General features: G+C 35.4%; 1 pseudogene; it reads left to right on the forward strand.

Annotated features, from left to right (window-relative positions):
* Positions 1-223: 223 nt before the first annotated feature.
* On the forward strand, positions 224-3,198 carry LOC125104495 (60S ribosomal protein L3-like; annotated as a pseudogene).
* The last annotated feature ends 8,753 nt before the right edge of the window (positions 3,199-11,951 follow it).

The following is an 11,951-nucleotide window of genomic DNA, read 5'->3' on the forward strand; positions in this document are numbered from 1 at the left end:
GCAGACTATATAAAGCTATAAGTTGGATCAGCAAGCTTGAAGACAAAGCAATAGAACTCACTTAGACAGAGCAACAGAAAGAAAAGAGAATTTAAAATAAAACAAATAAAAAACAAAAAACCCTTGAAGGACTTTTGGGAAAACATTGAACATATGCAACATTTGCATAATGGGAGTCCCAGAAGAAAAGAGAAAAAGGACAGAAAACTTATTTGAAGAAATAATGGATGAAAACGTTCTTAATGTGGAGAAGGAAACAGACATACAGGTCCAGGAATCCCAGAGAGTTCCAGTAAGATAACCCAAAGAGAATCACACCAAAAGACAATATAATTAAAATGATAAAAATTAAGAGTAGCAAGAGAAAAATAACTTATTACATACAAGGGAAAACCCATAAGGCTACAGGCAGGTTTCTCAATAGAAACTTTGCAGGAACAGAAACTTTGCATGACATATTCAAATTGCTGAAAGACAAAACTTCCAACCAGGAATTCTCTATCTGAGAAGGTTATCATTTAAAATTGAAGAACACACTGAGTTTTCCAGATAAGCAAAAACTAAAGTAGCTCTTCACCACTAAACTGTCTTTTCAAGAAATGTTAAAGGGACTTCTCTAAACTGAAAATAAATAGTATTAAGAATAAGAAAACATACACAAGTAAAAAATCTCACTGGAAAAGGGAAATATATAGTAAGGTAATTGATCAATAAATACTAAAGCAAGTATTTTTTTTTAAGATTTTTTTTATTTATTTATTTGACAGAGAGAAATCACAAGTAGGCAGAGAGGCAGGCAGAGAGAGAGGAGGAAGCAGGCTCCCTGCTGAGCAGAAAGCCCAATGTGGGGCTTGAACCCAGGACCTGGGATCATGACCTGAGCCGAAGGCAGCGGCTTAACCCACTGAGCCACCCAGGCGCCCCCTAAAGCAAGTATTAAAGTTAAAAGGCAAAATAGTAATATTAACTAAAACTACAGTAATTAGTTAAGGGGTGCATAAAATAAAAAGGTGAAAATGTGACATCAAAACATAAAGGGGAGAAAAATGTAAAGTTTTGCAATGTGTTCAAAATTAAATTTCTATCACTCAAAATAGACTGATATTGACATAAGAAATTATATATGAACTCCACAGTAATCACAAAGCAAAAACTTACAGTAAATTCACACAAAAAATTAGAAGGGAACCTAAACATCGCACTAAAGAAATTCTCATGATTAATTTAGAGTAATAGAATTACTAGAATCCCTGCAGATGCTGTGCACTTAGAGATACCCCTTTGACAATCTAAAAGTACAGAGCTATAGTGAAAGAAGTGTCCACCAGCTACACGGAGGTTGAGAGACAAGAGAGAACTATGTGGAAAGGAAGGAAAATTTTTCACAATAGTTTTGAGGTTAAAAAAAATGACCCAACTATGGTGTGAAACAAAAAACAAAGGGAGAAGAACATATTTTCAAAGAACATGTTTTCAAAAACATATATGGTCTCTATATCCCATTGCAAAGCATATGAGAACTTGAAATAGAGAAGTGAGTTACTTTGAATTTACCCTTTGACATTTAAATTATGCTTCTTTGGTGTTATACAGTCTCAGCGAGGGTCTTTCTGTGTGAATTACAAACAGAAAGTGATTTGTGTGATTATTTTCCCAGTCCTCCCACGGGTAATACACATCATAATCCATGCTAGATGCATAGGAAAATAAAGTTAACTCATACATAAAAATGGAGGCTTGAGTGCATTAACTGGGACTTAGTTCCCTCAAGAAATCACAGTTAAGAATGCTCTAGAGTGAATCAAAAGTTTTATAGGATAACTTCACAGAAATCAAGGGTAAAAGTACAGCCAGGCTTTTGGAATCTGACATTTCCTGATAAAAGTAACAGATTTATCATATTTTAACTAGGCTTATTTCAAAGAGTTAGTGCCATGAAGCAAAAACTAGCTACTGGGGCTCACCTGGGAGAGGAGCTGTTAGTAAGATCGTTGTGAGCTACCCAATGTCACAGAAAGTAAAAAAAATAGAGTGTGTGTGCATGTGTATTTGAGGGGGCTGGCTTCCCCTCAGTCATTTGTTGTTGATTTATACAATTTGGGAGAGGCAGATGTAAGTTTGTTAAGTTAAATACAAAAGTGGTTAATAAAAAAATATTTTGGAGTTATTTCTTCTATAGGACAAAAATCACTTGCATCTCTTTGGACAACATATATACAACTTAACGTGCATATTCACAGAGTCTGTACCTAATAAATAGTTAATGGACAAATACACATCCCTAGAGAATTAAATAATCCTCAGGTGGGAGTGTTAGTCCATACTTCAACATGATCTTGAAAAATAGGTCATTGTTACGTATCTTTGTAACATCATTGATACATTGACTCAGCATTTCAGAAGATAGCCCTCTAGTTTGTTATCCTAACCCAGAATATGAACCAACCATGTTTATTGCAGTTTGTTTATCTCTAAAAATTAAACTGTCCTTGTTCACTCCCCCACAAAAAAAAAGAAGAAGAAGAAGGCCCACCTCATGGAGATCCAAGTGTATGGAGACATAGTGGCTGAGAAGCTGGACTGGGCCCACAAGAGCCTGGAGAAGCATGTGCGTATGAACCAAGTGTCTGGACAAAATGAGGTGATCGTTGTCATCAGTGTCATCATTGTCATCAAGGGCAAAGGCTCCAAAGGGGTAACTAGTTCCTGGCACATCAAGAAACTACCCCAGAAGATGCTCCAGGGGCTGCATAAGATTGCTTGTATTGGGGCATGGCATTCTACTCCATGGCTTTCTCTGTGGCTCAGGCTGGACAGAAAGACTACCATGGTCACACTGAGATCAACAAGATCTACAAGATTGGCCAGGGACATCTCATCAAGGATGGCAAAGTAAGCAAAAACAATGCTTCCACTGATTATGATCTGTCTGGTGAGAGCATCAACCCTCTGGGTGGCTTTGTCCACTATGGTGAATTGAACAATGCCTTTGTCATGCTGAAAGGCTATATGGTGGGAACCAAGAAGCAATAGCTTACATTCTGCAAGTTCTTGCTGGTACAGACCAAATGGTAGGCTCTGGAGAAGGCTGACCTCAAGTTTATCAACACCATTTCCAAGTTTGGATATGGCAGATTCAAGACTGTGGAGAAAAAGAAAGAACTCATAGAACCACTTAAGAAAGACCAAATCGCTTAATGTCAGGAGATTTTCCAGTGGAAAAACAAAACAATTACATACTTTGCCAATATTTCTTTGTCTATAGCTTTTCCTTCTCTTCATAGTACCTTTCAAATAGAAACATTTTTAAATTTTGATGATTTTTTTTAAAGATTTTATTTATTTATTTGACAGAGAGAAATCACAAGTAAGCAGAGAGGCAGGCAGAGAGAGAGGAGGAAGCAGGCTCCCTGCTGAGCAGAAAGCCCGATGTGGGGCTCGAATCCAGGACCTGGAATCATGACCTGAGCCGAAGGCAGCGGCTTAACCCACTGAGCCACCCAGGTGCCCCTAAATTTTGATGATTTTTATTGATTATGGCTTTGATTGTGGTATCTCAGAAATCTTTACCTTACACAAGATTACAAAGATTTTCTCTTATGACTTCCTCTAGAACTTTTATAACATAAGGTTTTATATTTATGCCCATAATCTCTTTTGAGCTACTTTTTAACACATGATGCACATGATTACACATCAAATGTAAGATTTTTTGCATATTTATATGCAATTTTTGCACACTTTATTTTTTAAACTGTCATCTTCCCCCAGAATTGTTTTTCACCTTTGTCAGAAATCAGCTGTACATGTATGCATAGACCTCTTTCTGAGCTCTCTATTCTGTTCCATTGATGCATTCCTCTATATTACCATACTCTGATTACTGAGCTTTATCATAAGCCTTGAAATCAAGTAGTACATCTTATTGTTATCTTTTTGAAGCATTTGTTGTTTTTGTCCATTTTTCTTATTTTTCTGGCAATTTTTATATTGTCTGAGTATTTTTAATTCCAGTAAAATTAATGTGAATTGTTATATTAGTCTCAGATATACAAGGTAGTGATTCAATGATTATATACATTACTTACTGTTGTCTGAGTACTTTTTATGATTCAATTTTTCTCCTTTGTTGGTTAATAATATAAAAACCTTCCAATATACTTCTTCCTAGTCTTTTTTGCTATTGTTTTCATGCATTATACTTATATACATTTTATACTAATACATTATTTTGTGTTAAACAATTAACTTTTTAACAGCTTTACTGACTATAATTCAGATTTTATAAGATTCACTCCTTTCAAATGTCCAATTCAATACATTTAGTGTATTCACAGGATTGCTCACTATCATTACAATAGAGCTTTAAAACACTTTAGTTCCCTCCAAAGGAAACTCATACCCATTAGCTGTCCCACCCCTATTCTGAGCCCTAAGCAAGTCATTTTCTGTCTCTATGGAGTCACCACATTACATTTCATATAAATGTAATTTATATTTATATATTTATATAATTTGACAGAAAGAGCAAGAGAGCACAAGCAGAGGGAACAGTAAAGAGAGAGGGAGAAGCAGCCTCCCCACTGAGCAGAGAGCCCAATGTGGGGCTCTATTCCAGGACCCTGAGATCATGACCTGAGCCAAAGGCAGACACTTAACCAACTGAGCCACCCAGGTGCTGCAGAGCCTGGACTTAATTTGTGGGAAGCTTCTAACTTACTATGCTGATCTATTCACCTATTTTAGGTCTCTTCATTTTTTTTTTTTTAGATTTTATTTATTTATTTATTTGTTAGAGAGAGAAAGGTGAGGGAGCAGTAGACAGAGGGAGAAGCAGGTTCTCCACTGAGCAGGGAACCTGATGTTGGACTTGATCACAGGACCCTGGGATCATGACCTGAGCCAAAGTCAGATGCTTAACTGACTGAGCCACCCAGGCATTCCAGGTCTCTTCATATTTTTAATCAAGGGAAGAATGGGGAATCAATAATCAATTATATGGTCTTTTAAAATTACCTACACAGGGTGCCTGGGTGGCTCAGTGGGTTAAGCCTCTGCCTTTGGCTCAGGTCATGATCTCAGGATCCTGGGATCAAATCCCACATCAGGCTCTCTGCTCAGCAGGGAGCCTGCTTCCCCCTCTTTCTCTACCTGCCTCTCTGCCTACTTGTGATCTCTCTCTGACAAATAAATAAATCTTTTTTTAAAATAAAATAAAATTACCTACACAATTCCTTCTATAAAAAGACAGTATTTTAAATTTTTTTATTTAAATCAATTAACATATATTGTATTATTAGTATACAGAGGTAGAATTCAGTGATTCATCAGTTGCATACAACACTAGTGCTCATTACTTCAACTGCCTTCCTTAATGCCCGTCAGCCAGTTACCCCACCCCCATACCTACCTCCCCTCCAGCAACCCTCAGTTTGTTCCCTTTAGTTAAGAGTCTCTTATGGTTTGCCTCCCTCTCTATTTTCCTCTTATTTTATTTTTCCTTCCCTTGCCTTGTCATCTGTTTTGGTTCTTAAATTCCACATATGAGTGAAATCATATGGTATCTGTCTTTCTCTGCCTGACTCATTTTGCTTAGCATGATACCCTGCGAAGAGATACTTCCTCTTCTCAGGAAGAGAATTCTGAGACATGTCACAACATGTATGAGGCTTGAGGGACACTATGCTAAGTGAAATAATTCAGTCACAAAAAAATAAATACTGCATGATTCAACTCATAGGAGGTATCTAGTCAAACTCAGAAAACCAAAAAGTAGAATGTTGGTTTTCAGGGGCTTGGGATGGGTGAGTAATGGGTTATTGTTTAATAAGTACAGTTTCAATTTTTCATGATGAAAAAGTTCTGGAAGTTGTTGTACATTTTGGATATATTTAACACTGCTGAATTATATACTAAAATGGTTAAGATGATAAGTTTATGGTATACGTATTTTATCACAATTAAAAAAATTTTGAAGACTTACTACATCCTTCATGATCTTACCGTTTCTCTCTCCGACTTCACTTCTAGTCTTCTCTGGGACCATTCCCTGAACCCTATATGCCAGCACTGATCAGTTACATGCCATTTAGCAAACTCTCATTGCTCTCTGCCCTAAATCCCTATAGGTAACTTTGACTTGGCAAGCCTACTTTTTGTTTAATATGTTTTAGAAACTGATTTCTTTTTTTAATATTTTTAAAATTTTAGTTCCAGTATAGTTAACATACAGTGTTATATTAGTTTCAGGTATTCAATATACTGATTCAACAATTCCATACATCACTCAGTGCTTATCATGACAAGTGTACTCCTTAATCCCCATCACCTATTACAACCATCAACAACTTCCACATGCCCTACAATTCACCCATTTAAACTGTATAATTCAATGAGCTTTAGTATAATCACAGGTAAGTGTAACTATCATCATAGTCAATTTTAGAACATTTCCATCACCCCAAAGTGAAACCTTTTACCCTTCAGTTATCACTCTCCAATCTCAGAATCCTCCTAACCCAGTTCTAGGCAACCACTAATCTACTTTCTGGCTCTATAGATTTGCCTATTCTGGATATTTCATATCAGTGCAATCATGCAAGTTATGTCTTTGGTTACTGGCTTCCTGGGGTACATCCATACCATGGAATATTTAGCCATAAAAAGGAATAAAGTATTGATACATATGACAAGGATGAACCTTGAAAGCCTACTTACATTTCATTCAAAAGATTTGAAGTCTCTTTCCCTAAAAAGCATTCCTTGACAGCCCCAAGTGACTTCCTCCCCCAAATCCTACTAACCTCTATTTTAATCCTTAATTAGCCAGGTGTCCCCACTAGACTTGAATATTTTTTGACAACTATAAAATCTTATACAAATCTATGTGAACATACTATTTTATCCACTTTTTTCCTGCCCTTCCTCACAAGAATTCATTAATTTAAAAACAAACAAATCAAGATTAGTGTTTCTCAATACTGACTTCACAATAAAATGACATAGAGAGATCTAAAAAATTCAATACCTGTGGCTGCCTGGATGGCTCAGATGGTTAAGCATCTGCCTTTGGCTCAGGTCATGATCCCAGGGTTCTAGGATAGAGCCCTGCGTCGGTCTCTCTGCTCAGCGGGGAGCCTGTTTCTCCCTCTCCCTCTACTGTTCCCTCTGCTTGTGCTCTCTTGCTTTTTCTGTCAAATAAATAATTTTTTTTAATTCAATACCTGTGCCCCAACTCAGGTCAATTACATCACAATCTCCAGAAGGAGGTCTGTGAACTGAGACCTCAGTATTGTTTTAAAATTTCCCAGCTGATCCACAGCCAGGATCAAAAATTACTAATTTAGACATAGAAAAGCCTTAGTCACCTTCTACTTCAATGTTGTATGTATAAATTAGCAGTATTGTACTAATTAGATCATGACTTATAGCACTTATTTCTCTATGATGACTTTAAAACAAAAACTTTTTATAAGATAGCAAATATAACTTTGTGCAGAATTGTATAAAACACATCGATTTTTCTGGATACTTTTAACTTTTTCACTTTAAAGCAGAAATCTCTAGCAAATAGTTAAATACCCACAAATCAATGATTCTGTTACCCCTCAAAATAGAACACTTGCATATATTTCAACTATTAATATTAGTTGTATCTTCTTTTTGTACACCTATTAAAGTTTATATAGTCAGTCAAACTGTATTCTTTAAAAGTCCATAATGCCATTAATCAGTGGTATCTTTAGGCTTTTTTTTCCTTGAATATTTTATGTTTTATTTTTTAAGTAAGTTCTGGGCCCAACATGGGGCTTGAATTCACAACCCTGAGATCAAGAATCTCATGCTTTACTGACCGAGCCAGCCAGGCACCCCATAAGTGGTATCTTTGGACTGTTAAAATTTCTGTCAGGTATGATAATGAATACAGACTAAATTGAAAAGATCTTCCCCTAGTTCTTCCATGTTTAGAAAGGGACAAGCAAGGAAGGCAAAATTTTAACAGCTTCTTGGATGTTTCTGATAGGTTTTACCCAGTTGATAACTTTTTGCCAAGAATTTATCTTCAGTTTTCTAGACTAACTTGTATGTTTCACATTATGAAATTTGAATACCAAGATAAACTTTGATACTGAAAGTCAAATCTCTTAAAACATCTCTGACAAATACAGTTGAAGATTTTAAGGGAGGGAAAAGAGTGATTTCTATATATCCTATATATTAAAATACAACAAAATGATATTTTATTCTTATAATAATAGAGACTCCATAGGTTAAGAACTGGTTAAATACCCAAAAGATGACAGAGAAAAGGGATAACACACATGTACTCAATTTTGTTAATGAATTTAAAGAAGAAAAATTGAAAGCACATACAGGAAGATATTTTTAATAGTAACATCTATAAGATTCAATCTTTAAAATGAATGATGTTTATGACCACACATTGACATTTTCTTATAATAAAAAGATATATTTATGATCATAGTAGAGATTCTCCTTCTACCTTAAGAAAAAATAAAATTAACCCCTAATGACATACAATATAATCTTTAGACCTGGGGCATATTATGTCAAAAAAATATTTTCCCTATGATTTCAAATTATAAACATTCACAAAAGCCTAATCTTACTTGGTACTAGTTATATGGGGTGCCCCCTGGGCATGAACATTGTAATGTTGGAGTCTCTTTCCATCTTTCTTCATCTGCTTTAGCATTTGTTTAAAAACTTATATGAGTTAATTTACACAAAATTTACCAATTTTAGGTAAATGAAAACTGAGTCTATTCTGTCTGCCTGTCCTTGAAATGTCTGTTACAAAGTTTTCCAAATCATTTCCGATGAAAGACATATAATGATGTTTACATCTCCTCTGAACTTTCTTTTTTATTTTAGTCTTTACCATGCTGTCATATATTTTTTACCTCAACAGCTACATAGCAAAATAATGATCCAAAATTTGACATTTCTCCTTTTTCCTAACCTGTATACCTTTCCAAATAGCTAATGTTACAGACCTCAGTCACATTATGCATCCCAAGTGATGCAGAGCTGGGCTCTAAACAGGTGGACACATCTGTTCCAGTCCATCAGACTTGACTTACACTGACTGCGTTCTGTAATCATTATGGTTTTTATCCCAAATTACAGTGTCAATCTGTTCAGAATTAATATGTATTACTCCACCGCTTGTTACAAAATTTTCAGTTTATTTATTGGACCAAATCCTGCCCTAATCACTTAGGCACAATTCCCACTGAAAACCTAAAAGAGAAAATGTGTATCCAGAGGTTATGTTTTCATTGCATGTCAAAAGATATTTTTGCATAAGTGGATGTTATTGCAATTCCCAATGAATGCTCTTTCTGTGTCAATAGTGAAAACTATTTAAAATTTTAGTGTGCTGGTTTGGATCATTTTTAATCACTTCTTCCAACACATGTTGTATCCCAGTGTGGATGTTCACATAATGGAGAGGGGGTTGACAAGTTATTTTCTTCACACAGAATGTAGCTTATATTTTTAATACTTGAGAAATTATAGTTTTAATTCCCTTTTCCCTTTGTGTTGGGTAGTTTTTGAAGACCAGGAGTCCTTGAAGCCACAGCTCTGTTTTATTATAACGTGATGAATCATTTCACTATGATTTTATTTCCATTTCCTCATCTGTTTTCCCTGAAGCTAACTAAAAAATGGATCTCATTGAAGAGGAAAAAAGTTATTAATTTGTAATTATTACGTAAAGGTTAATCTGGCCAGCACCCTCCAAATGACTTTCCTACCAGCTGATTATTTTATTCTATTTTTTTTTTCTCTCCTGGTGGATAATGGAGAAAGGTAAGGCTCAGAAGGTGATGAAAATTAAATGCAAAATCTTAAAAAATATATGGGTCAGAAATCTGATGGAAGAAAAAGACTAAATGATACACTAAAATATTAATGTATAGTTTAAGTTTCTAAAGCTATGGAAAATGAAAAAAAAAAAAACAATAGCAACAACTAGTGTATGGGATTTCAAAACAAACAAAGACAAATGCACTGCCCTTCCTGTCCAAGGTCAGGCTAAGCAGGTAGAGGTGATTATATTACCATGTTTCTAATCAGCACCTCCATTTGCCTACCATAGGATATGAAATGGCAATAGTGCCTATGTCAGTACAAATCCCATTGACTGGATGCATCATATATGAGGAAGCTATAACCCAAGTTTAAACAAGATCAGGGGATGCCTGGGTTGCTCAGTTGGTTAAGCGTCTGCCTTCAGCTCAGGTGATGATCCCAGGGTCCTGGGATCAAGTCCTGTATCCAGCTCCCTGCTCGGCGGGGAACCCACTTCTCCTTCTGTCTCCCACTCGCCCTGCTTGTGCTCTCTCTCTCTCTCTCTCTCTCTCTCTCTGACAAATAAATAAATAAAATCTTTTAAAAATATATTGAAATTTAAAAATAAACAAGATTGGAAAAGGATGATCAGAATTCCACCAAAGGAAGAGAGAGAGGAAAGAGGGAGGGAGGAAGGAGGGAGGGACCAAAGGGAAGAAAGAGAGAGAGAGAGAGGAAGGAAGGAAGGAAGGAAGGAAGGAAGGAAGGAAGGAAGAAAAAAAGGAAAGCCCTCATTTCTGTGCCTCCTTTGATTTCTCCTTGGTTATAACAGGCAACATAAAGGGAAAGTTATCCTCAGGTGTTACCAATAGAATGCCAGACTCTGCCCAATAAACTGCCTCATAATCTGTCATGGTAACTATGGAAGGCCTGCCCAAATTATTTGAACAAATTGCTTTGCAATTATTAGATATGTTATGAGAAAGTATGAACAGCTTGACCAGCAAAATTTCAATATATCTTCCCCCTCAGGCAAGACTAAAACTTAAAAATAAAACTCCAGAGACACTGACATTCTTCTCATCCTATAACACATACCGGTAGAGAATAAAAAGAAGGAAAAAAGGACATGAATATTTGAAAAGGCCTTTTGAATCTTGCAGGCATAAAGTAGAAGTATATATCATTCTCACAGACCCAGAGTCCATGCAGATACACATTGAAAGACACGCTTTGTACCATCATCCTCTGCTGATATGTCAGAGGAAAAGCATTCATTCTCACCTTTTCAGGGTGTCTGTCATTAGGTACATTAATATGGATGAACCACCACAAAATCAAAAGGCAGTAAGAGAGGTGAGCTTAAAGGGATAAAGGCTTTAAACTGCATTTAAGTTGGACTTCAATTGAAGACTAAACTTTGGGTTTCTATAATTACTTTTCCTCTCTACATGCCCACGAAGAAAGAGAAAATTACTAATTAGATATGCTCTCAAGTCCATTTGTCAGCATTTCACTAAACATTCCTCAAGTTCTCTACAAATGAAGGCATTGACTGATGCTGACATGAATTGAACAAGATTTCTTTTTTTCTGTCAAAACACCCCTTATTTTGATATATCACACTTGAAAATAGAACACAAAAGTATTTGCTTTTCCAATTCATTCTATAACTAAAAATCATGTTAACTCAAAATCAGTTGAGTCACAAGCCAAATATATTTTAACATAAAAATGCTTATCAAAAAGTCAATGATAAGCACAGCTATTTCTATAACACTGAATATTCAGAAATAAGTTTCAGTTCATTCATATCCTATTTATGCACACAATTCAACATTTAAGGCATAACTGAATTAAATTATTTTATATATAATATCATTTGGGAGAAAAATTTAGTCATTAAAATGTTAATATTTTCTTTAATATCTAGGCAATGAATTTGGTACATAAGTAAAATGAGAGAATAATATTGTTGAAAAGGAAACAGAGCATAACTTGAGATTTTATTTTAAATTTTCCTTACATGTCAACCAAGTTACTACTGGAATTTGTAAGGTCAAATTGTTTTTTGTTTTATCACACTGTAATAGAACTCAAATTTACTAAAAATAAATAAATAAATAAATAAA

This window comes from Lutra lutra, chromosome 7, assembly GCF_902655055.1.
Source record: "Lutra lutra chromosome 7, mLutLut1.2, whole genome shotgun sequence".
NCBI classification, from domain to species: domain Eukaryota; kingdom Metazoa; phylum Chordata; class Mammalia; order Carnivora; family Mustelidae; genus Lutra; species Lutra lutra.